The sequence below is a fragment of the Panthera onca genome, chromosome A1 (assembly GCF_046562875.1).
Source record: "Panthera onca isolate mPanOnc1 chromosome A1, mPanOnc1 haplotype 2, whole genome shotgun sequence".
NCBI lineage: Eukaryota > Metazoa > Chordata > Mammalia > Carnivora > Felidae > Panthera > Panthera onca.
In genome coordinates, this window is record NC_138339.1 from 106,335,451 (window position 1) to 106,359,659 (window position 24,209).

General features: G+C 36.6%; 1 protein-coding gene across 6 annotated transcripts in view; it reads right to left on the minus strand.

The window, feature by feature from the left end:
* The window catches only part of ERBIN (erbb2 interacting protein), a 127,843-nt gene that overhangs the window by 97,896 nt on the left and 5,738 nt on the right, over window positions 1–24,209 (minus strand). The window contains exon 2 of one of the 6 annotated variants that reach the window (XM_078449375.1): window positions 18,500–18,673. The exons of the other annotated variants lie outside the window; for them this stretch is intronic. The gene's annotated coding sequence lies outside the window, so the exon portion shown is untranslated. The remainder of the gene's footprint in view (window positions 1–18,499; window positions 18,674–24,209) is intronic. 6 annotated transcript variants of the gene reach the window in all.

A 24,209-nucleotide genomic window follows, 5' to 3' on the forward strand; every position in this document is an offset into this window, starting at 1 on the left:
AGAGCCTAACACTGCAGATAGATCACCCACATCCACCCCAGACTTGCATATCCAACTCCCTGTTATAGGTCTCCATTTAGTGGAGGAAAATAAAGAAAAAAGCAAGAATTAATCATTTAGAAAAGAGTAAAAACGATGAACGAATCCAAGAGCTGGTTCTGTTCTTGGATTGCACACATTCAAGTGGATTTTTTTTTTTTTTTTACAAATACAGTAAAGGGCTATAAATGTATTTTCCTCTCTTCCTTATGATCTTTTTAAATTTAACTTATTTTTTAAATTTACATCCAAGTTAGAGAGCATATAGTGCAACAATGATTTCAGGAGTAGATTCCTTAATGCTACCCTTACCCATTTAGTCCATCTCCTCTCCCACAGCCCCTCCAGTAACCCTCAGTTTGTTCTCCATATTTAAGAGACTCTTTATGTTTTGTCCCCTTCCCTGTCTTTATATATTTTTCCTTCTCTTAGGTTCATCTGTTTTGTATCTTAAAGTACTCATGTGAGTGAAGTCATATTATATTTGTCTAATTTCACTTAGCATAATACCCTCTAGTTTGAACCACATAATTGCATATGGCAAGATTTCATTTTTTGATTGCCAAGTAATACTCCATTGTGTGTGTGTGTGTGTGTGTGTGTGTGTGTGTGTATGTGTATACACACACCATATCTTCTTTATCCATTCATCCATCGATGGACATTTGGGCTCTTTTCATACTTTGGCTATTGTTGATAGTGCTGCTATAAATATGGGGGTGCATGTGTCCTTTCGAAACAGCATACCTGTATCCCTTGGATAAATACCTAGTAGTGCAATTGCTGGGTCGTAAGGTAGTTCTATTTTTTATTTTTTGAGGAACCTCCATACTGTTTTCCAGAGTGGCTGCACCAGTTTGCATTCCCACCAGCAGTACAAAAGAGATCCTCTTTCTCTGCATCCTCACCAACATCTGTTGTTGCCTGAGTTGTTAACATTAGCTATTCTGACAGGTGTGAGGTGGTATCTTATTGTGGTTTTGATTTGTATTTCCCTGATGATGAGTGATGCTGAGCATTTTTTCTTGTGTCAGTTGGCCATCTGGATGTTGTCTTCGGAAAAGTGTCTGTTCATGTCTTTTGCCCATTTCTTCACTGGATTATTTGTTTTTCGGGTGTTGAGTTTGATAAGTTCTTTATAGATTTTGGATACTAACCCTTTATCTGATATGTCGTTTGCAAATATCTTCTCCCATTCTGTTGGTTGCCTTTTACTTTTGCTAATCGTTTCCTTCACTGTGCAGAAGCTTTTTATTTCGATGAGGTCCCTATTGGGACCTTCATTTTTGCTTTTGTTTCCCTTGCCTCCAGAGACATGTTGAATTAAGAAGTTGCTGTGGCAGAGGTCAAAGAGGTTTCTGACCGCTTTCTTCTCAAGGATTTTGATGGCTTCCTGTCTTATATTTAGGTCTTTCATTCATTTTGAGTTTATTTTTGTGCATGGTGTAAGACAGTGGTCCAGGTTCATTCTTCTGCATATCGCTGTTCAGTTTTCCCAGCACCATATTCCATTGAATAGTTTTTCGTGCTTTGTCAAAGATTAGTTGGCCATACGTTTGTGGGTCCATTTCTGGGTTCTCTATTCTGTTCCATTGATCTGAGTGTCTGTTTTTGTGCCAGTACCATACTGTCTTCATGATTACAGCTTTGTAATACAGCTTGAAATCCGTCCTTATGGTTTTTTTTTAATGTTTATTTGTTGAGAGAGACAGAGAGAGAGAGCAAGCGCAAACAGGGGATGAGTAGAAACAGGGAGACAGAGGATCCAAAGCGGGTTCTGCACTAACAGCAGTAAGCCCAATGTGGGGCTCAAACTCACAAACCATGAGATCATAATCCGAGCCAAAGTCAGATGTTCAACTGATTGAGCCACCCAGACACCCCTCCCTCTTCCTTATAATTTTTTTTTAATTTTATTTTTTATTTTTTAAAATTTAAATCCAAATTAGTTAGCATATAGTACAACAATGATTTCAGGAGTAGATTCCTTAGTGCCACTTACCCATTTAGCCATCCTCCCTCCCACAACCCCTTTAGTAACCCTCAGTTTGTTCTCCATATTTGAGTCTCTTCTGTTTTGTCCCCTTCCCTGTTTTTATATTATTTTTGTTTCCCTTCCTTTATGTTCATCTATTTTGTCTCTTAAAGTCCTCATATGAGTGAAGTCATATGATTTTTGTCTTTCTCTGACTAATTTCACTTAGCATAATACCCTCCAGTTCCATCCATGTAGTTGCAAATAGAAAGATTTCATTCTTTTTGATTGCTGAGTAATACTCCATTGTATGTATGTGTGTGTGTATATATATATATATATACATATATATATATATATATACATATATATATATATATATATACACATATACACACACACACACACACACACACACATATATATATATATAGGCTATTTGCATACTTTGGCTATTATTGAGAGTGCTGCTATAAACACGGGGATGACTGTGTCCCTTTGAAACAGCACAACTGTATCCCTTGGATAAATGCCTAGTAGTGCAATTACTGGGTCTTTAGGTAGTTCTATTTTTAGTTTTTTGAGGAACCTCCATACTGTTTTCCAGAGTGGCTGCACCAGCTTGCATTCCTACCTTATGATTTTCTTAATAACATTTTCTGTTCTATAGCTTACTTCATTATAAGAACACGATATGTAATATATATATATACAAACTATTTGTTAATAGGGACTCAAAAGTTATACTTCAATTTTTGACTGTGTAGGAGTTAGCACTCCCAAACCCCATGTTGTTCAAGAGTCAGCTAGAACAGAATATAAACATTAAAAATAAGACAATTTCCCAGCAAGTCTAAAGATACAAAACACAGCAGTAGGAATAAGAATGGGAATATAATAGCACAAATAAAAATTATGTTTGTATTTTGGAATAAATGTTTATCATATATTGCAAAACAGTAAGTATTTTAAAAAATTAATTACTGGGGTGTCTGGCTGGATCAGTCAGTGGAGCGGGCAACTCTTGATCTCAGGCTTATGAGTTTGAGCCCCATGTTGGGTGTAGAGATTACTTTAAAATAAAATAAAATAAAATAAAATAAAATAAAATAAAATAAAATAAAATAAAATAAAATAAATAAGTTAATTAACTATATAAATATATAGTGATGTCTTAAATTTTGCATGACTGTTTTTTTAAATTTTTTTTAACGTTTATTGATTTTTGAGAGACAGATAGTGTGAGCAGGGGAGGGGCAGATAGAGAGGGAGACACAGAATCTGAAGCAGGTTCCAGGCTCTGGGCAGTCAGCCCAAAGCCCAACACGGGGCTTGAACTCACAAACTGCAAGATCATGACTCGAGCCGAAGACACACGCTTAACTGACTGAGCCACCCAGGCACCCATAAATTTTGCATGACTTTTTACAAAAACATAAATCATAGGGGCACCTGGGTGGCTCAGTCGGTTGAGCATCGACTATTGGTTTCAGCTCAGGTCATGATCGTAGGGTCATGGGATTGAGCCCCATGTCAGGCTCTGTGCTAAGCTTGGAGCCTGCTTGGCATTCTCCCTCTCTCTCTCTCTCTCTCTCTCTGCCCCTCTCCCCTGCTTGCAGGTGCACTCTCTCTAAAACAAAATTTTATATATATATATAAAACACACACAAACATATACACATAAGTTATAAAACAGTCTCAGGAAATAGAAAATCATGGATGAAATTTAAGGGTTTATCAATATGACTCTAAAAGAACACCCAAGCACTTGCAAACTTACAAGGAATGGAATATGATCACAAGGCTCAGGACTCATCAGAAATCTAAAATAGTTCTCAGTTCATATTATAAATTCAACAGAATTTTGATACCAATACATATCAAAGTTAGCACACTGCATTAATATACCATTTATAAGCAAAAATACTTCAAAAAATCCTAATTCAGCAGTAATACTAAACATGACTAAGGAAAATTAATTCTAAGAATGCCAAGAGAAAAAAAAAAATCTATTAACGGTAACAACACACAAACAGATGAACGGGGGGAAAATGGATCTTCTTCTTGACAATGCCAAAAGGGAATCCAATAAAAGACAACATTTACTCTTGACAAAAATCTTAGTAAACTAGAAACAGGATATTTCCTTAATAAAAAAACAAACATCTGAGTCATGTTCATGAAAATACATACTAGAAACATTACTGTTAAAATTTAAAAGAACATCAACACTATCAAGTAAGTGAAAAAGACAGCCTACACAAAATGAGGGAAAATATTTGTAATCACATATCTGATAAGGGACTTGTATCCAGAATACATAAAGAACTCTTACAACAAAAAAAAGACAACAAAACTTAAAAGGGCAAAGGATTTGAATAGTCATTTCTTCAAAGATTTACTAATGGTCAATAAGCAAATGAAATGAGGCTCAACGTTATCAGTCATTAAAGAAACACAAATCAAAACCACAATGAAATAAATTTTTACATCTACTAAGGATGGCTATAATCAAAAAGACAGGAAATAACAAGTGACAGGGAAGATGTGGAGAAATTGGAACCCTCATACATCACAGATGGAAATGTAAATTGGTACTGTCACTTTGGAAAAAAAGTTTGGCAGTTCCTCCAAAAAGTTAAACATAGTTACCATATGACCCATCAATTCAATTCACAGGCATATAACCAAGAGAAGTGAAAACATGCACTGGCAGAAAAACCTATAAAGTTCATTGCAGCATTATCCATAGTGGCCAATAAATGGAAACAATTGAATACTCATCAACTCATGAATGGATAAACAAAATGTTGTCTATCCACACAATGGAGTATTATTCAGCTTTCAAAAGAGATTAACTACTGATAAAGATAGAACATGGATGAACTTTGGAAACATTATGCTATAGTAAAAAATCCAAACACAAAAGGCCACATATAGTATGATTCCATTTTTATGAAACGTCCTGAACAGACAAATTCATACAAACAGAAAGATTAATGGTTGCCAGGGTCTAGGGCTAGCAGGCAACAAGAACAATTACCAATGGGTACAGGGTTTTTTAGGGTGATGAGATGTTTTGGAATTAGATAGTGATGATGGTTACAGAGCCTTATAAATATATGAAGAATGTAATAATATATTATATTATAATAATATATACTAAGAACTACTGAATTACACTTTAAGCAGGTGAATTTTACTGTATGACTTATAATTCAATAGAAAAATATCTTATAAAAAAATACGACACCAGTTAATGCCATTATTACATACTAATGCAACAGATTCCAAACTGATTTCAGTAGCACCTGACTTTTTCCTTAAGATTATTTACCACCTCCCTTCTCCTTTTAAAAATTTAAGAAAAATTACTTACACCCAAAATTCCATAATCTAATCCCAACTTAGCTTTGTATAATTTTACTATCGAATTAAATCCTTTGCTCAGATAGATCTTTGACCTTACCACAGACTCCTCATTCCACCTGCCACTTCAACATACTAATTACTTCTTTGGTTCTCTATGTGGTATTTTAAATGAAAAGGTCTATAAATAAAATTTGTTTTTATGCAGTGTGTACACTGCCCTAGAAACTAAACTAAACCTGTTGAAAAACATGACCTTATTTGAGAATCCTGATCATGAATGCCACAATGCTTGAAATTCCACCCTTAGTTATACATTCTGGACCCTCTAAAACCAACTTCTATTAAAATGCAAATTCAAATGATGAAGACAAGGCCCTAACTTCCTAAGGGGAATTTCCTCATATTTTTTCCTGGGTTCAAGGCAAGAAACCACAAGCAAAGAACAGCAAAAAGTAACAATCAGCAAAACAAAAACAAGAGGCCAATTTAGACCCCCATTTTTCTGTAAAGCTGTGTTTGCTTTGGGGTTAACTTAGTTTGGGTAGGATTATAAACATCACAAACCTTTCAACGACAGAAAACCAGATCACTCTCAACACTTGTTACAGAAAATTTTTACAGCTTAATTATTAACTATTAACACTTTTCAGTAAAACTTAAAAATACCACCACTTGACAAAATTGTTAGGATTCAGATTAATATTGTGGTTGTAAGATCTGCAACTCTATTAAATCATCCCAAACATGCCTTAGGGCTAAAGGCTCATCTATTACTTTAAAATTTTTATTTATTTAAGTAATCACTACACCCAACATGGGGACTGAACTCACAACCCTGAGGTCAAGAGTCCTATGCTCTTCCTACTGAGCCAGCCAGGCACCCCTAAAGATTTACCTATTTTTTTTTTTAAGTAAAATAGCATCATACCTATAGAAAAGAATAAAAGGAAAATTTTACACTCTATTACTCAAACACTGCTTTTTCTTCTTTTTTTAACCACATCATTTAGTTCCCTATTTACTGAATGCCTTACTACAAAGGCATTGTGAGGATAATATGTAGTTTTCCAACCACAAAGGGCTTAGAAACATAATAGGGGATACAAGACAAATTCAATTTAGAAAGTAAGACTAGGGTGCCTGGGTGGCTCCATCAGTTAAGCATCTGACTCTCGATTTTGGCTCAGGTCATAATCTCACGGTTTTTAAGTTCAAAGTTGCATCAGGCTCTGCTCTGACAATGCAGACCCTGCTTGGGATTCTCCAACTTCCTCTCTCTCTCTGCCCCTCCCCAGCGCTCGCGCGCACACACGTGCGCGCTCTCTCTCGCTCCCTCTCAAAATAAATAAACATTAAAAAAAAACACACACACACACACACTAAAGGGCAACCATTAAGAATTTGCTAGAAAGCAAAAAATAAACATTTTATTAAGATGATGTCTGGATGCCCGAAAACTATTTCCTTTGTTGTTATTTTGTAGGAGAATGATGTTTAGGCTTTGAAGGAATCCCAAAGGTTAGCAAGTAATCACTATTGTAGAGAATGTACAATTTACAACATTATCTTGTTGTATTGCCAACTTTTATAAACTATTCCATTTAACCAAAGTGAAACTGAAAATTTCTAACTACTGTTATTTCTAAGGTTATGAGAAATATCTATGTTTACAAGTCAGAATTTAAATTAAAGTTTGGGGATTAAGTCCCACTACTTGATGATAGAAAATAACAAGAAAAATGGGCATTTAGTGATAGCTATTCAGTGCCAGGTATTCTGTTAAATGCTTATATGTGTAATCTCATTTATTTCTCAGAATAATCCTGTAAAGGAGGTTCTAATTTTATCCCCATTTCTCAGATGAGGAACCGATGTTGCTTAATTAGGTTGTATTAAGAACGTGGTCATAAACAGTCCTTGAGCTCAGCCCTGCTGGCTCCATAGTCCCATGTCTTTACTCACTGTACACACTCTGTGTAGAAATTTCCCGCATATACTTATGTCCTCCTGGACTTATCTAATTTATAATGTGTGGAAAACAGCCTTGATTTTTCAAACATTACTTCTGAAAGTTCTGTTAAGTAACAATTTTTTTAAGTTTATTAATTTTGAGAGAGTGTGCAAGCAGGGAGGGGGGCAGAAACAAAGAGGGAGAGAGAATCCCAAGCAAGCTCCATCTACACTGTCAGCACAGAGCCTGACATGGGCTTGATCTCATGAACTGTGAGGTCATGACCTCAGGCAAAATCAAGAGTCAGATGGCAGGGGCACCTGGGTGGTTCAGTCGGTTAAGTGTGTGACTTAGGCTCAGGTCACGATCTCATAGTTTGTGGGTTCGAGCCTCACATCAGGATCCCTGCTGATAGCTTGGAGCCTGGAACCTGCTTCAGATTCTGTGTCTCCCTCTCTCTCTGCCCCGCCACTGCTCAAGGTCTGTCTGTCTGTCTCTGTCTCTCTCTCTCTCTCTCAGAAATAAACATTAAAAAAATAAAAAAAAAAAAAAAATAGCCGGATGCTTAACTGACTGAGGCACCCAGGTTCCCCAAATAATAAATTTCTTTAAAATTCTCTGTGGAAAAGGAAGCAAAAAAATATTATTGCTAGAGCAGTTAAGAAGTGCCAGTGTTTTATGCCCAGTTCGTTCACATACAATGAACTCTGAGACCCCTCCAAATTAGATATTTCATATGCTCAGTAGGTAAAGCATGAGACTCTTGATATCAGAGTCATGAGTTCAAGCCCCATGCTGGATGGAGAGATTACTTAAAAAAGACTCCAAGTAAAAGAGTATTACATGACATCAATGATTCAGTCATTGAAAGGACAATGAAGGTCCACAAATGCCAAGGACTGACATGATAATAAATTACACTTTTAATGTTCCTGTTGAAAAAACACCTATATGCATATGGACTTGGGAGTCTTCTTTAATAAAATATCATGCATGTCCTATGGGTAGAAACCATTCTAAAATTTCAATTCAAATATCCTGTTTATGTCAAAATAGATGATAGGAAAAAATGACATCGCTGACACCTTTAGAATAACTTATCAATTCATAATGACTCTTTCTCTGAGAAAAAGCAAACACAAATCCATAAAATATCTTTGTGCAATTTTAAAAATACAGCCCTAAAAACAAGTGAATGGAGCAAACACAGTCTTTCCAACAAATGGTGCCAGAACAACTGGAAACCAAAAGCAAAAAAATGAATCTAGACATAGACCTTGTATCATCCATCACAAAAATTATCTCAAAATGAATCATAGGCCTAGGGGTGCCTGGGTGGCTCAGTTGGTTAAGTGTCCAATTTCGGCTCAGGTCATGATCTCATGATTTGTGAGTTCAAGCCCCGTGTCAGGCTCTGTGCTGACAGCATGGAGCCTAGACCCTGCTTCAAATTCTCTACTCTCCCTCTCTCTACCCCTCCTCCATTCATGCTCTGTCTATCTGTGTCTCAAAAATAAATAAAAACATTAAAAAAAAAAAAGAATCATAGGCCTAGGGGCGCCTGGGTGGCTCAGTCAGTGAAGCGTCCAACTTCGGCTCTGGTCACAATCTTGCAGTTTGTGAGTTCAAGCCCTGCGTCGGGCTCTGTGCTGACAGCCTGCAGCCTGCTTTGGATTCTGTGTCTCCCTCTCTCTCTGCCCCTCCCCCATTTGTGCTCTCTCTCTATCAAAAATAAATAAATGTAAAAAAATTTTTAAAAAAAGAATCATAGGCCTAAATGTAAAACACAAACAATAAAATTCCTAGAAGATAAGGCAGCACAAAACTTAAAGGACTCTGTTTATGGTAAGGATTTTTTAGATGTAATACCAAAAGCAAGATTCATGAGGGGCGCCTGGGTGGCTCAGAGAGTTAAACATCCAACTCTGGATCTCGGCTCAGGTCATGATCTCACGGTTCATGAGTTCAAGCTCAGTGTCAGGCTTTGCACTGATGTGTGAACCCTTTGTCTCTCCCTCTCTCTGACCTCCCCCTGCTCTCTCACTCTCACACTCTCTCTCAAAATAAATAAAAAAAGAAAAAGCAAGATTCATGAAAGAAATAATTGATAAGTAAGACTTCATGAAAATCATAAACTTCTACTCTGCAAAAGACCATGTCCACAGAATGAGAAGATTTGCAAAGACACATCTAATAAAGAACTGTTACCCAACATACACAAAGAACTCTGAAAACTCAACAATAAGAAAACCAATCCAATTTAAAAATAGGTCAAAGATCTTAATACTTACCTCACTAAAGAAGAAATACAGATGGCCAATATGCATAAGAAAAGGTGCTCCATGTCATAAGTTATCAGGGTAACACAAATTAAAACAATGACATACCACTGCAAACTATTAGAGTGGCCAAAATCCGGAAGGCTGACAACACCAAAAGCTACCAAGGATGTGAAACTCATTCGGTGCTGGTGGGAACGCAAAACTGTACAGACACTTTGGCAGACAGTTTGGAGGTTTTTTTACAAAACTAAACATACTCTTACACATGATCCAGCAGTTGTGCTCCTTGGTATTTGCCCAAAGGAGGTGAAAACAGGACCACAGAAAAACCTGCACACAGATGTCTATAGCAGCATTATTCCTAACGGTCATTACTTGGAAGCGACGAAGACCTACTTCAATAGGTAAATGGATAAATAAACTGGTGCATTCAGTAAACGGATTATTCTGAGTTAAGAAGAAATGCTATCAAGCCATGAAAAGTCATGGAAGAATTGTAAATGCATATTGCAAAGTAAAAGAAGTCATTCTGAAAAGCCTATATATACATATATACAAAAGTACAACTATATGATATACTGAAAAAAGCAAAACTTTTGAGCTTTCCAGGGGTTGAAGGTGGGAGGTGGCTGATGAGACAGAAATAGAGAGGATTTTTAGGGCAATGGAACTGTCCAGTCTGATACTCTAATGATGGGCATGTCATCATACATTTGTTCAAATTCACAGAATGTAAGACACCTAGAATGAACCCTAAAATAAACCATCAACTTTGGGTGATAATTGTATGTCACTGTAGGTTCATCAACTGTAATTAACGTAACTACTCTGGTGGCGAATGCTGGTAATGGGAGACACTGTGCATGTATGGGGACAAGGGGTATATGGGAAAATCTCTGTATCCTTATGCTCCATTTTACTGTGAACCTAAAATTCGTCTGGAAAATCAAGTCTATTTTAAAAAAGGACAGCTAGTCCTGATACTTCTTATGGAAAAAGGAATGGCTATACTTTAACTGGAAAAATTACAATTTCTGTCAGTGACATTCATATTACAACATGCAATCATTCAGTGTTAAATAATACCTCACTCTATGGGGTACCTGGGTTGCTCAGTTGGTTAAGCATCCAATTCTTGATAACTGGCTCAGGTCATGATCTTGCGGTCCTCAGATGGAGCCCCTGAACTGTCAGCACAGAGCCTGACGTGGGGCCCTGAATTCACGAACCACGAGATCAAGACCTAAACCACCGTCGGACGCTTAACCAACTGAGCCACCCAGGCGCCTCTAACAGTTTTTCTCTTTTTCTTTTTTTCTTTCTTTCTCTCTCTTTTTTTTCTTTCTACTTATTCATTTTTTACATTTTTTCAATGTTTTATTTGTTTTTGAGAGAGAGACAGAGTGCAAGTGGGGGAGGGGCAGAGAGAGGGAGACACACAGCTGTCAGCACAGAGCCCAAAGCGGGGCTCAAACCCACAAACTGTGAGGTCATGACCTGAGCTGAAGTCGGACGCCTAACCGACTGAGCCACCCAGGCGCCCCAAGTTTTTCTTTTCAAAGCCAACTCAGTCAAGCAAATTGGCACACCATGCAGCTCAAAATCTGACATTTCCTGGGACTATGAGCATTTTTTAATAGCAAACATGTGACTGGTTATACTAATGGAAAAACTGAAAACCTCTTAAGCTAAAATCATCTGTATCATATTCTTTGGTGTTTTAGTGGTCTCAGTAAAGCATCTACATTACGTGCCAGGAGCAGATTTAAACGTGCCTCCTTTATAATGGCCAAGAACACTTTGTAGAGAAGGAATAGCCTTCTTTCAGACATAAATACTTCTCAACTTTCATAATATGAAAATAAACATACCACTTCCTCAAGTGATTTCCAGTGCACCAATAAGTGAAATTGAATTGATATGCTATTCCTTCATTAGAAAACAAAATCCTGAAATAATCTGCTATCCAGCTAGCAAAAGTCCAAATTAGAACAATGATAAGTGGAGGGGTATCCATGTTTATTTTACCCTTAGATTAAGTTAAAGTAGAAAAAAAAATTATTTTGAATTACATCAGCCTATCCTTATATATAAGCCATCTTCACTGAGCTTTTTATATGTTATACCCTTCTCTTTATTAAAAAAATTATTTAAAAAAATTAATGAACTATATCAGGGGCGACTGGGTAACTCAGTTGATTTGAGCGTCTGACTTTGGCTCAGGTCATTATCTCATGGTTCATGAGTTCGAGCCCCATGTCAAGGCCACTGCTGTCAGTACAGAGCCCTCTTCAGAACTTCTGTGCACCTCTCTGCCCCTCTCTTCCTTGCGCATGAGCAGGTTCTCTTGCACTCTCAAAAATAAACTTTTAAAAATTAAAAAAAATAAAATAAAATAAATCATTATGAAAAAGAGCCTGAGAGCCATAGAATATGAGCTACTTAACTGTCACCAACAATATTGCCCATTTGTTACTCAACAGCTCTTACATAAGGGAATTCAGATTTCAGAAATCATTTAGAATTGCCAGGAAAATCTTTTGTCTCCTCTGGAGAACTTGTGATACATTTCTTTATTTAGGGTAATGAGAACCTTGGCTCCCAGGAAGCACAGCCACATCTGGTCTATCAGACTAATCATACTATATTACTTTAAAACTATTAATTTCCTTATTTCTTTCCATGGTTTCCATGATTTTCTAAAAATTATAACATTCACATCGTATTAAAAGTTACCTCAAATCTTATATTTAAGAAGGACTATTAAACATAACAGTCAAATTGAACACACAAGGGGGTACCTGAGTGGTTCAGTTGGTTAAGCGTCCAATTTCGGCTAGGGCCATGATCTCATGGTTCGTGGGTTTGAACCCCACATAGGGCTCTGTGCTGACAGTTTGGAGCTTGGAACCTGCTTCAGATTCTGTGTCTCCCTCTCTCTCTGTCCTTCCCCTGACCATACTGTCTCTCTCTCTCTCTCAAAAATAAAAAAAAAAAAGGAAAAACCATTAAAAAGACTGACCTTGTATTTGTTAGCTGAAAAGATCTCCAATTGGGGCGTCTGGCTGGCTCAGTCAGTAAATTATGCGTCTTCTAATTTTGGGGTTGAGATCGAGCCCCACATTGGGTAAAAAGATTACTTAAAATAAAACAATCACCGATCAAACAAAAAATGCTAGAAAGTTACATAGCAAACTAAATGCTTAAGTAAAGACACTGAAAAGAACAATGGATCCTGGCCAAAAAATCCCTATGTACCTCAGTTTCTTTATTTATCAAAATAAAGGTAGGGCTATTTACAGACTAGGAATATAATTAAGGAAGACAATATATTTATTTGTTCCTTGTCTTCTCCCCTGAGCCTAGGACAGTTCTTAGCACAAGTTAGGTGCTTAAATGTTGTTTTAGATGCCATATGGTCCTCCAAATATCTGTCTCAAGTCCCTGCTCTGACATGGGAAGTAGACTTGACAGGTGAGACACTGTAGTACAGGAAGAAACTGTGCTCTGTAAATGGGTACAGTGAAACCTCTTTACTTCATACATAGTTCAAAGAATTAAACACTACTCTGAAGAAAGTGCCCAATAATACTATGTATCCGATGCATGGCAGAAAATAGTAGTTTAAAAAGTGGAGAAAAAATAAACTAGCATTTGTCTTGTCTTTTTAAAGTAAATACCATTCTCAGTATGATAACTACATATAAATTAATAGACACCAAGAATATATTCATTGTGTGTTAAATACCATGCTATGAAAAAAATGGATGGGAATGTCAAATATATAAAATTTCATCAAACATAAAACAAAATTGCTTGTAATAAAAAGAGCACAAAGTTAGGAACAGTTTTTGTTTCTTTTAAACAAAAAGCATATCATCTCATGCACAAATACACAAGCTCAAGAAAAGACTAGAAATAAACACAACAAAATATTAATAGTGATTATCCCACAGAGGTAGAAATGCATGTGATTTTTATTTACTATTTTGCACCTTTCCTTCAGTTACATACTGGATTATCAAAAACCTTTCCATGGATCTCCTTGGCTCAAATATAGATGTTTACTTATTTTTTGTAAACTGAGTTGTATTCCAGTTATTTCTAAATTTAAAAATGATCATCTATAACAAACTGGCATCTGCCAAAGATAGGGAAAAAAGGGTGTATTAGTTCAAGGTTTCATCATTTATGTGAATTCATAGCTTGGTTTTCTATGATATCTATTAAAAATATTTGGAAACTATTGCTATTCTAGCTTCCAGTTACAAGTATGGTTCTTTTTTTTTTTTTTTAAGTAGGCTCCATGCCCAGTGCAGAACCCAATATGGGTCTTAAACTCATGACCCTGACATCATGACCTGAGATGAGATCAAGAGTCAGACACTTAACTGACTAAGCCACCCAGGTACCCCTAGAAGTATAGTTCTGAGGAGAAAAAAAAAAAAAACAACAAAAAACTATAGCTCTGGGGATCTAATGCACAGCATTGTGACTGATTATAGTTAACAACACTATGTTATAAAATTGAAAGTTGCTAAGAGAAAAATTATGTACTTAGATGTGATGAAGGTGTTAGCTAACAGGGGAGGCAATCATACTGCAATATACATTTATTAGATCAACACACTGTATACCATACACTTACACAAGGTTTTATGTCAGTAATTCAATAAAGCTGGGGAAGAATGAAAATTAAAAGGCAAAAAACAAACATGTGGCACAAAACAAAGTGCTATTCTACAGAAAATGTATACTTCAGAAAATTCCTAAGAAAGTATTTGTGTAAGGAAAAACCAATATAATCAGGAAATCTGGATTTATTTTTCTAACCTCATTTATATCACTAACAAACTAAATGACCTCTAGGATTTCACTTCCCCATCTGGGTCAATAGTTTCCTCTTCTGTTAAGTTAAAAAAAAAAAAAAAACAAAAAACAAAAAACAAACGTAGGGGCACCTGGGTGGCTCACTCGGTTGAGTGGTTGAGTGTATTACTTTGGCTCAGGTCATAACCTCACAGGTCTTGGGTTCAAGCCCCACATCCGGCTCTGTGATGACAGCTCAGAGCCTGGAGCCTGCTTCCGATTCTGTGTCCCCCTCTCTCTCTGCCCCTCCTCGGCCCACAATCTTGTTTCTCTCCCTCTCTCAAAAATAAACATTAAAAAAAAAAAAGTAGGATAGTTACGGAAACTAGACTGTTTTCTAAATTTGTCACTTTCAGTGACAAAAGCCATTGAATATAAGAAAAATATCAGCATTCTGGGGAACATATCTTTCATTCACACCAAATTATCTATTAATTATATTACAAGGAAGGATAAGGTGCAGGCCAGTGAAACATGTAAAGTGACAACAACATTTAGTGTGTATAAACTACTCTAAGTAGAGAATTTACTATTATAATCAAAAGACCAAAATAACTGTCATTTAATGATATACATAATTACTACTGAGCATCAAACTAAGTACTAAGAGTTCAAGGAAAATGTTTGGTATTATTTTTTTCAGAGACAAATCAAAAAGCAGTTAAGAAACAAGAAGATTGGGGACACCTGGATGGCTCAGTTGGTTGAGTGTCTGACTCTTGATTTCTGCTCAGGTCATGATCCCAGGGTTGTGGGATCCACAACGAGCACGAAGCCTGCTTATGATATCCTCCCCCCTTCCTCCCTTCTTCTTGCTGCCCCACCTCTATCCTTCTTTCCATGCTCTTTCTCCTCTCTAAAAAAAAAAAAAAAAGGAAAAGAATTAAAATTCACTTCTAAACCTCTTAAAAAACACAAAAGAAGGTTCAAGAAGCCATTCTAGTATTAATAAAAATACATTCAAGAGGCAATTAAGGGGCCGAATAGTAGTAGAAGGCACCAACTTCTACTTAAATCAACCCAAGGATTTTTACTTCTCTAACCAATCACACTCAGTTTAGCAGATTATGTTTTTCTCCCTCCCAATCCCACAGCCAAAAAATGTTAATAAAACAAATACAGTATGATTAAATACAAGCTCCTGTTCAGCAATAAAAATTCCCTATCCCATTACTGAAGATTAAATGTTACCCTAATGTTGGAGGATGGTCTCAAACAATGGAAGGAAACTGAGGGAAGAATTGTGTAGTTAACAGAGAACAAACTGATAGTCACCAGAAGGAAGGTGGGTGGGGAGATGGGTGAAAGAGGTGACAGGGATTAAGGAGTGCACTTCTGTGATGACCCCAGGGTGATGTATAGAAATGTTGACTCACCCATTGTACACCTGAAACTAATACTACACTGTATGTTAACTAGAATTTAAATAAAAACTTTTTTTAAAAAGGAATTTTGTAGTTAAATAGATGGCTATTAATTACTTGTTAGTATACACATTAAATAACAAAAATATGAGAATATACAATTTAAGTAATATATTTATAATTACATTAAAAATAAAAAGTACTGGGGCGCCTGGGTGGCTTGGTGGGTTAAGCGTCCGACTTCGGCTCAGGTCATGATCTCACGGTCTGTGAGTTCGAGCCCCGCGTCGGGCTCTGTGCTGACCGCTCAGAGCCTGGAGCCTGTTTCAGATTCTGTGTCTCCCTCTCTCTCTGCCCCTCCCCTGTTCATGCTCTGTCTCTCTCTGTCTCAAAAATAAATAAATGTTTAAAAAAATAAAAAATAAAAAAAAAATAAAAAGTACTATTACTATTACACCTATAATTATATACCTGGAAGATCCAAGTACATCAACTAAAAATCTATTAGCAATTTCTTTTAAAGTCTTCAGGATAATACAGTAGGTAATAACATATGAAAAAAAAAATCAATCTCCTTCATTTAGATATCCAGATAAGAATACAATTGATAAAACAGCTCCATTCATAACAGCAACAGCTCTCACTCTTCCTTAAGTTTATGAAAATAAACACAGCAAAAATATACACCTTCTTTAATAATTACAAGAAATACATATTACTAATAAAAAAAACATGGATGGAACAAGAAAGAAAATCATAATCGCCAGTGAAGAGCATAAACTATTAAATAAATGGAAAATTTACACGTTCCTATAAAGAGATATGCTACTTCTGAGGTATCAATTCCAGGAAAACCTCGGATCGCGAGTAACTTGCTCTGTGAGTATTCCGCAAGGCGTACCAAAGACGAGCAGGCTAAAATCAAATTTTAACTTGATAAATGAGTGATGTCTTGTAATATGAGTAATGTCACTTGATCACAACTGAGCCAATGATTTTTGACATTTGCTTTGACATACAAGTGCTCTGGATTACAGCCATGTTTCCAGAACGAATTATGCTCGCAAAACAAGTTACTGTACTTCCTAAATTAATCTATGAATTTAAAGTACTTTCAATCAACACACCAACAAGTATTTAGAAATTAGTAAAAAAGATTCAAGTGCACCTGGAAAATTCATTTTAAAGTACTGTGATAAAACACCTTCAGGTATCAAGCATACTAAAATGAAGAAAAAAAATCAAGACAACAGTGTATTATAGCAAAAAAGACAACAAAAAGAAAATCTTGACATAAGTATATGTGGAAATTTACTATTGATAAAGATAGAACTTTAGTTAAAAAGATGATTTACCCAACAAATGGTGATATAACTAGATAAAAACATGGTTAAGAATAAATCCAAATGATTATTTCACTCATTAAGCCAAAACTTAGGTTATTATACTTATAATCTTGGCACACATCCTTTCCAAAAATATCATTAAACCCCAAAATAAATATTGACTAATTTGATTACACTGAAATTTAAACTTCTATATGGCAAACACCATAACTAAAGCATATAAGCAACAAACCAACTAAATCCACGTGAAACACAAAAGGCACACAAAAATGTAATATTCCTAAAAGAATTCTTATACTGAACTTGCCAACATCACAATTAGTAAGTAGTACATTTAAAACTAGGCAATCTGACTCCAAAGCCTGTGTTCTTATTACCGGTTTCAGATTTGCACAAGTATTTTAAGATAGCTAGTATCCAATTTGTTCAAGAATGGACTTAGAAAGGTATTCTTAGGCTAAAATGAACAAATCAGGAGACTATAGAGGCTGGAGAGGATGTGAAGAAACGGGAACCCTCTTGCACTGTTGGTGGAAATGCAAACTGGTGCAGCTGCTCTGGAGAAGTGTGGAGGTTCCTCAAAAAATTAAAAATAGACCTACCCTATGACCCAGCAATAGCACTGCTAGGAATTTATCCAAGGGATACAGGAGTACTGATGCATAGGGGCACTTGTACCCCAATGTTTATAGCAGCAGTCTCAACAATAGCCAAATTATGCAAAGAGCCTAAACATCCATCAACTGATGAATGGATAAAGAAATTGTGGTTTATATATACAATGGAATACTATTTGGCAATGAGAAAGAATGAAATCATGCCATTTGCAGCAACGTGAATGGAACTGGAGGGTATTATGCTAAGTGAAACAAGTCAGGCAGAGAAAGACAGTTACCATATGTTTTCACTCATATGTGGATCCTGAGAAACTTAACAGAGAAACATGGGGGGGGGGGGGGGGGGAGTTACAGAGAGGGAGGCAAACCATAAGAGACTTAAATACAGAGAACAAACTGAGGGTTGATGGGGGGTGGGAGAGAGGGGAAAGTGGGTGATGGGTACTGAGGAGGGTACCTGTTGGGATGAGCACTGGGTGTTGTATGGAAACGAATCTGACAATAAATTATACTTAATATAAAAAAAAATAGAAAGGTACTCTTACATACTATTGGTGGAAATATAAATTGATACAAAATCTTCAGAAGGAATTTGCTTCTATCAATCAATTTTAAGTACACACATAGCAAATGCAATTTGGGTATTTATCCAACAGAAAAAAAAAATCATATAAAAGCACAAACATTTAGGGGCGCTTGGGTGGCTCAGTCGGTTAAGCGTCCGACTTCGGCTCCGGTCATGATCTCACAGTCCGTGAGTTCGAGCCCCGCGTCGGGCTCTTGGCTGACAGCTCAGAGCCTGGAGCCTGCTTCTGATTCTGTGTCTCCCTCTCTCTCTGACCCTCCTCCATTCTTGCTCTATCTCTCTCTGTCTCAAAAATAAATAAACATTACCAAAAAATTTTTTAAAAAAAGTACAAACATTTATGCGCAGAGAACACATACTCTGTACAGTACTGTCATGTATAACAACACAGAAATAATCCTAATGCTAATTAACACATATATATGCGTACTATAGCTCCACATAAATGAAATACATTCTCCCATTTATATTTAAAAATACATATATATATATATACATATATATATATGCTCATATATATATATATATATGTATATATATATATATATATATATATGCTCACTGCCTCAGTAGAATACATACAGAAGTGTTCAGAGAACATATAACACACTGATATGAGTATCTCTAGAAGATGGGATTATGGTTTGCTATATGGTTCTGTATTTGAATTTTTATTATCAGAAAAAAATTTACCATAATTTTTAGCCCTTTGCCTACCAAAAGCCTCTCACTGCTTTGTACCTTACCAGCCTTTCTAGCCTACCTGAAAATATCTCACTCTATAGATACTTAAAGGAAAGAACTGATAGAAGTAGTACTGATTTCAGTAACTAACGTCAAGAAGAAAATTCCCAGGGTTTCTGGCTTGGGGATGGTTTTCAAAAGAGCAGACAAGACACTATGTTGATATCAAGTATCTCTGACAAATCAAAGTGCGTCTACTATACACAGCTTCTGTTATTCTGCAGTTACTCCCAGGATAATTAAAAAAATCTTTGAAGTTCCCAGAGATTAACAGGACATCCAAAGAATTTATGTGCTGCTGCCAGGATCCTTATCTTTTCCTAGAAGACTAAGAGTAAATCTTAATTGCAGTCACAAAAAGATATCCTAGTATACTTCTTAAATCACTTCAAAATCTCCAGGGATGGGGAAGTCAAACCAACTTACTCTAGGCTAAGTGATAGCCTTGGCAAGGAAATTACAGGTTTCTTGCATTGGTCCTAATACAAACAAAACAATCTGATCCCTACCTATCCCTCCAGACTCTAGATTTAGTCTAAGGTTCAAAATTCCAAGGACATCATTAACAAGAAGATAGATCCATGCATCAAACTTTGGAATCATGCAAACCATACAACCTCAATGTGGAGCACAGTTACATCAAAATCACTGCACTCTACTAAAAGTGAGCTCCAACATTACCTCCACAAGGACATACCAGGGTAAACACTAAAAGGACTGACTCTTTCCAGCCACTTTTCACATAGTAACCTGGGATTACTAAGGAATGAAATATTTCATCTAAATGTATTGTAACAAATACTACACTTTAGAATTTTATCCCTTTAGAAATACTTTGAAAATTAATTTGACCACAGAGCTTCTATCTGAAATGTCTGTGTGAATAAATGTTTACTTCATCTCCCTCATCAAAAAAAGTATAGAAACAAAACTAGTTCTCGGTGTCAAAGATAAATTCAACTATGGAAAGGGAAAACACAAGAAATGAACCCTGTTGCATTGCATCAGAATTGGATGTATTGTTAAGAAATCATTTTACATTTATTGAAATATACTCGTGGGGTACCTGGGTGGCTCAGTCAGTTAAGCAGGCAAATCTTGATTTCACCTCAGGTCATGATCTCACCGTTTATGAATTTGAGCCCCATATCAGGCTCAGTACTGAGTGCGGAGCCTGCTTGGGATGCTCTCCCTCTCCCTCTCTCTGCTCCTTCCTCGCTCACACCCTCTCTATCAAAATAAATAAATAAAACTTAAAAAAAAAAAAAAAGAAATATATGCTAAATGTGAATGTATATGTGTGTACATATAAAAATATCCCTTAGCTGGAGCGCCTGCATGGCTCAGTTGGCTGGGCATCCGACTCTTGGTTTCAACTCAGGTCATGATATCACGGTTCATGGGTTCGAGGCCTGCATCAGGCTCCACGTTGACAGTGCAGAGCCCGCTTGGAATTCTTTCTTTCTCTCTCTCTCTCTCTCTCTCTCTCTCTCTCTCTCTCTCTCTCTCAAAATAAATAAATAAGCTTTAAAAAAGAAAAAAATATCCCCTAGCTTTATATACAAAGAAGGCCTGAGGGCAGCAACACCCCAAGAGCAATGAACTGCTAAGATCTTGGCTTCTAAGTACCATTTTCCCCTAAAAATAACTGACACTAGTTGAACAGTAACTCTGGAACACCATATTATGCTAAATACAAAGAAGTACTCAAGAAGGCAAGTTTAACAACAAGGAAAAAAGTAAAATAAACCAGCTGGAAGGGGTTCTCACTAGACAAATCAAGAACAATTTGAGTATCAAAATAAATGATAATGGATTATAACCCAGAGAATGGAATAGCTAACCATGATCCATGTAGATATAAATAAGTTAAAAATAAGAAACAAAATGTTTACATAGTTCCAAAGTATCTACCCCCCCCCAAATATTTATTAATTACAAATGAGGAAAGGATACCTTGACATAGGAGGTATCTGGTAATTACAACTATAATCACATAATCAATGACTATCATCAATAACAGGAAAACTGAAATTGCCTACCACCTGATAAAAGGCAAGGAGAAGAATACAGCATCACTTCCATGGTAACCCTGCCAAAGATCTGATCATAAATATATAAATTTAATCAAGGATCTAATGAAAATCTGATCAAAGATCTAATCATAAAGACATCACAGACTCTACAAAATAACTAGATCTATAATCTTCAAAAGTGCCAAATCCTTGAAAGTAAACACAGAAACTGGATTAAAAGAAATTAAAAGACGTGACAACTAAATGTAATCCAAGATTCTAAAGTGGATCTGTTTGCTTTAAAAGACAGAGGGACACTGGTGAGATTTAGCTGTTAGTAACGCATTCTTTGTTAACTTCCTAATTTTGATAGTTATAATGTTGTTACATAGCATAATGTCCCTATTTGTAAAAAAAAATAAACATTAAAGTATTTGGGGGTAATAGACTATCTACTGGGTAGGCAACTTACTGTCATACAGTTCAGGAACACAAAAGTTCTTTGTATTATGTTTCCAACTTTTCTGTATATTTGTCATTATTCCAAACTTTTAAATATGAAAGAAAAATTACAAAAAATCTATAGCAGTATCAGGGAGGGGTATATCTACAGATAATAACATAGAATGGAATTTGTAAAGAATCCAAAATGAATGGGGGTGGGGAGATTACAACAGAACACAACACATATGAGGAACCACATACACAAAAGAAGCATAAAGAGGGATCTCCAAAAAGAGTAAGTTTCCTTACCAAGAAGGATCAGGAGAAGTGTGTCCTGGGCAGTGAGCCAGGTAATAAAACCATAGAAGAACAGCTGCATGGTTAAGGCCTCCAGCAAGCTCTCTGTACTGTGGGAGATCTGACACTTGGGCAGGATAATTGTGAAAACAGTGGAATATTATCCCCCTGAGGGACAGGAAACACGTGTAAGAGGACAAGCTACCCACATAGCCTAAAGGAGAAAGCCATTACCTAAATAAATACACCAAAGCCAGAATAACAGGGATTTACATGGGCTGGGGGAATACCATGAAATGACCAATACCATGCAATCTGGACCATAATAGAAACCTTTAACCACAATGAAAACTCTGACACTTTAGGAAAAACCAGAAGCAGGATGGATATACCAAGCACAAAAAGATCAAATCTCCTATACTGTTAATAGAGGGGGAAAAAAAGAGACCACGTACAAAGTTTTATCTCAGAGATTCAACAGGTTACAAGTAAACCAAAAACAAAACTACAAAGAAAAAATCAACTCCTATGAAAAAGCAAGAGTTCCCAGAATCTCTATTCTTCCCACTACATAAAGTAATTGAAAAGAACTGAAGACCAAATTGATGAGCTAAAATATCAAGGCTCAGGATTCTTTCAGAATGTAATACCAGCACACAGACACACACACACACACACACACACACACACACACACTCTCTCTCTCTCTCTCTCTCTCTCTCTCTCTCTCTCTCTCTCTCTGTCTCTCTCTCAAAAGAAGTTATGAAAGCTCCATAAATCCCAACATTCACCTAAAGTTTTCAAAGTGCAAAGTGTGCTCCACGGACCTTGGAAGTCCTAAGACACTTTCAAAGCGTCTTCAAGATCAAAACGACTTTCATAATAATACTGAAACATCATTTGCCCTTTCCCATTATATCAACAGCAATGGTGCAAAAATATGGTGGGCAAAATTGCTAGCACCTTAGTGAAAAGGCACTGGCATCAAGCTATACAAGCAATACTTCATACTCCCAGAGTTCTTTTTTTTTCCAAGTTTTTATTTAAAGTCCAGCTAGTTAACATACAGCAAAATATTAGTTTTAAGGGGGCACCTGGGTGGCTCAGTTGGTTGAGCATCTGGCTTCGGCTCAGGTCATGATCTCACAGTTTGTGAGTTCAAGCCCCACGTCAGGCTCTGTGCTGACAGCTCAGAGCCTGGAGCCTGTTTCGGATTCTGTCTCCCTCTCCCCTGCTCGTGCTCTGTCTCTTTCTCTCTCTCTCTCTCAAAAATAAATAAACATTAAAAAAAAATTTTTTTAAATATTAGTTTTAGGTGTGGAATTTAGTGATTCATTACTTATAACACCCAGTGCTCATCCCAAGTGCCGTCTTTAATACCCACCATCTGTTTAACCCACACCTCCCCTCCAGTATTATCAGTTTGTTCTCTATAATCAATTTCCAGATTCTTTTTAAGTGCCACTTTCAATTAATATCTTTAATAAAGCAGTAAAAAATAATTTTACAGAGCACCTGGGTGGCTCAGTCAGTTAAGCGACAGACTCTTTATATCCACTCAGGTCATGATCTTACTGTACATGAGTTGCAGCCTCACCTTGAGCTCTGTACTGACAGTGTGGAGCCTGCTTAGGATTCTCTCTCTCTCCCTCTCTCCTCTGGCCCTCTCCTCTCTCTCTCTCAAAATAAGTAAATAAACTTTAAGAAAAATAATTTTGGGGAGCCTGGGTGACTCAACAGGTTAAGTGCCCGACTTCAGCTCAGATCATGACCTCACAGTTCAAGAGTTGGAACCCAGCATTGGGCTCTGTGCTTACAGTTCAGAGCCTGAAGCCTACTTCAGATTCTTTGTCTCCTTTTCTCTCTCTGCCTCTTCCCCACTCACACTCTGTCTCCCTCTCTCTCAAAAAATAAACATTAAAAATAATGATTTTATTGGGGCGCCTTGGTGGCTCAGTCAGTCGAGCGTCTGACTTTGGCTCAGGTCATGGACTCACAGTTTGTGGGTTTGAGACCCGTGTCAGGCTCTGTGCTGACAGCTCGGAGCCTGGAGCCTGCTTCAGATTCTGTGTCTCCCTCTCTCTCTGCCCCTCGCCTGCTCATGCTCTGTCTCTCTCTGTCTCTCAAAAAATAAATAAATGTTAAAAAAAATTTTTTTTAAATAATAATTTTATTAAATCTTAACTATTTAATAGATGTCTTTGTCACATTTTATGTGAAGGAATGGCAATGTTGAGGAAAAGCACTTATATAATTACTTCAAATTATGAGCTAAATTAGCCTTTTTCTCATGAAACACCATTTTGAC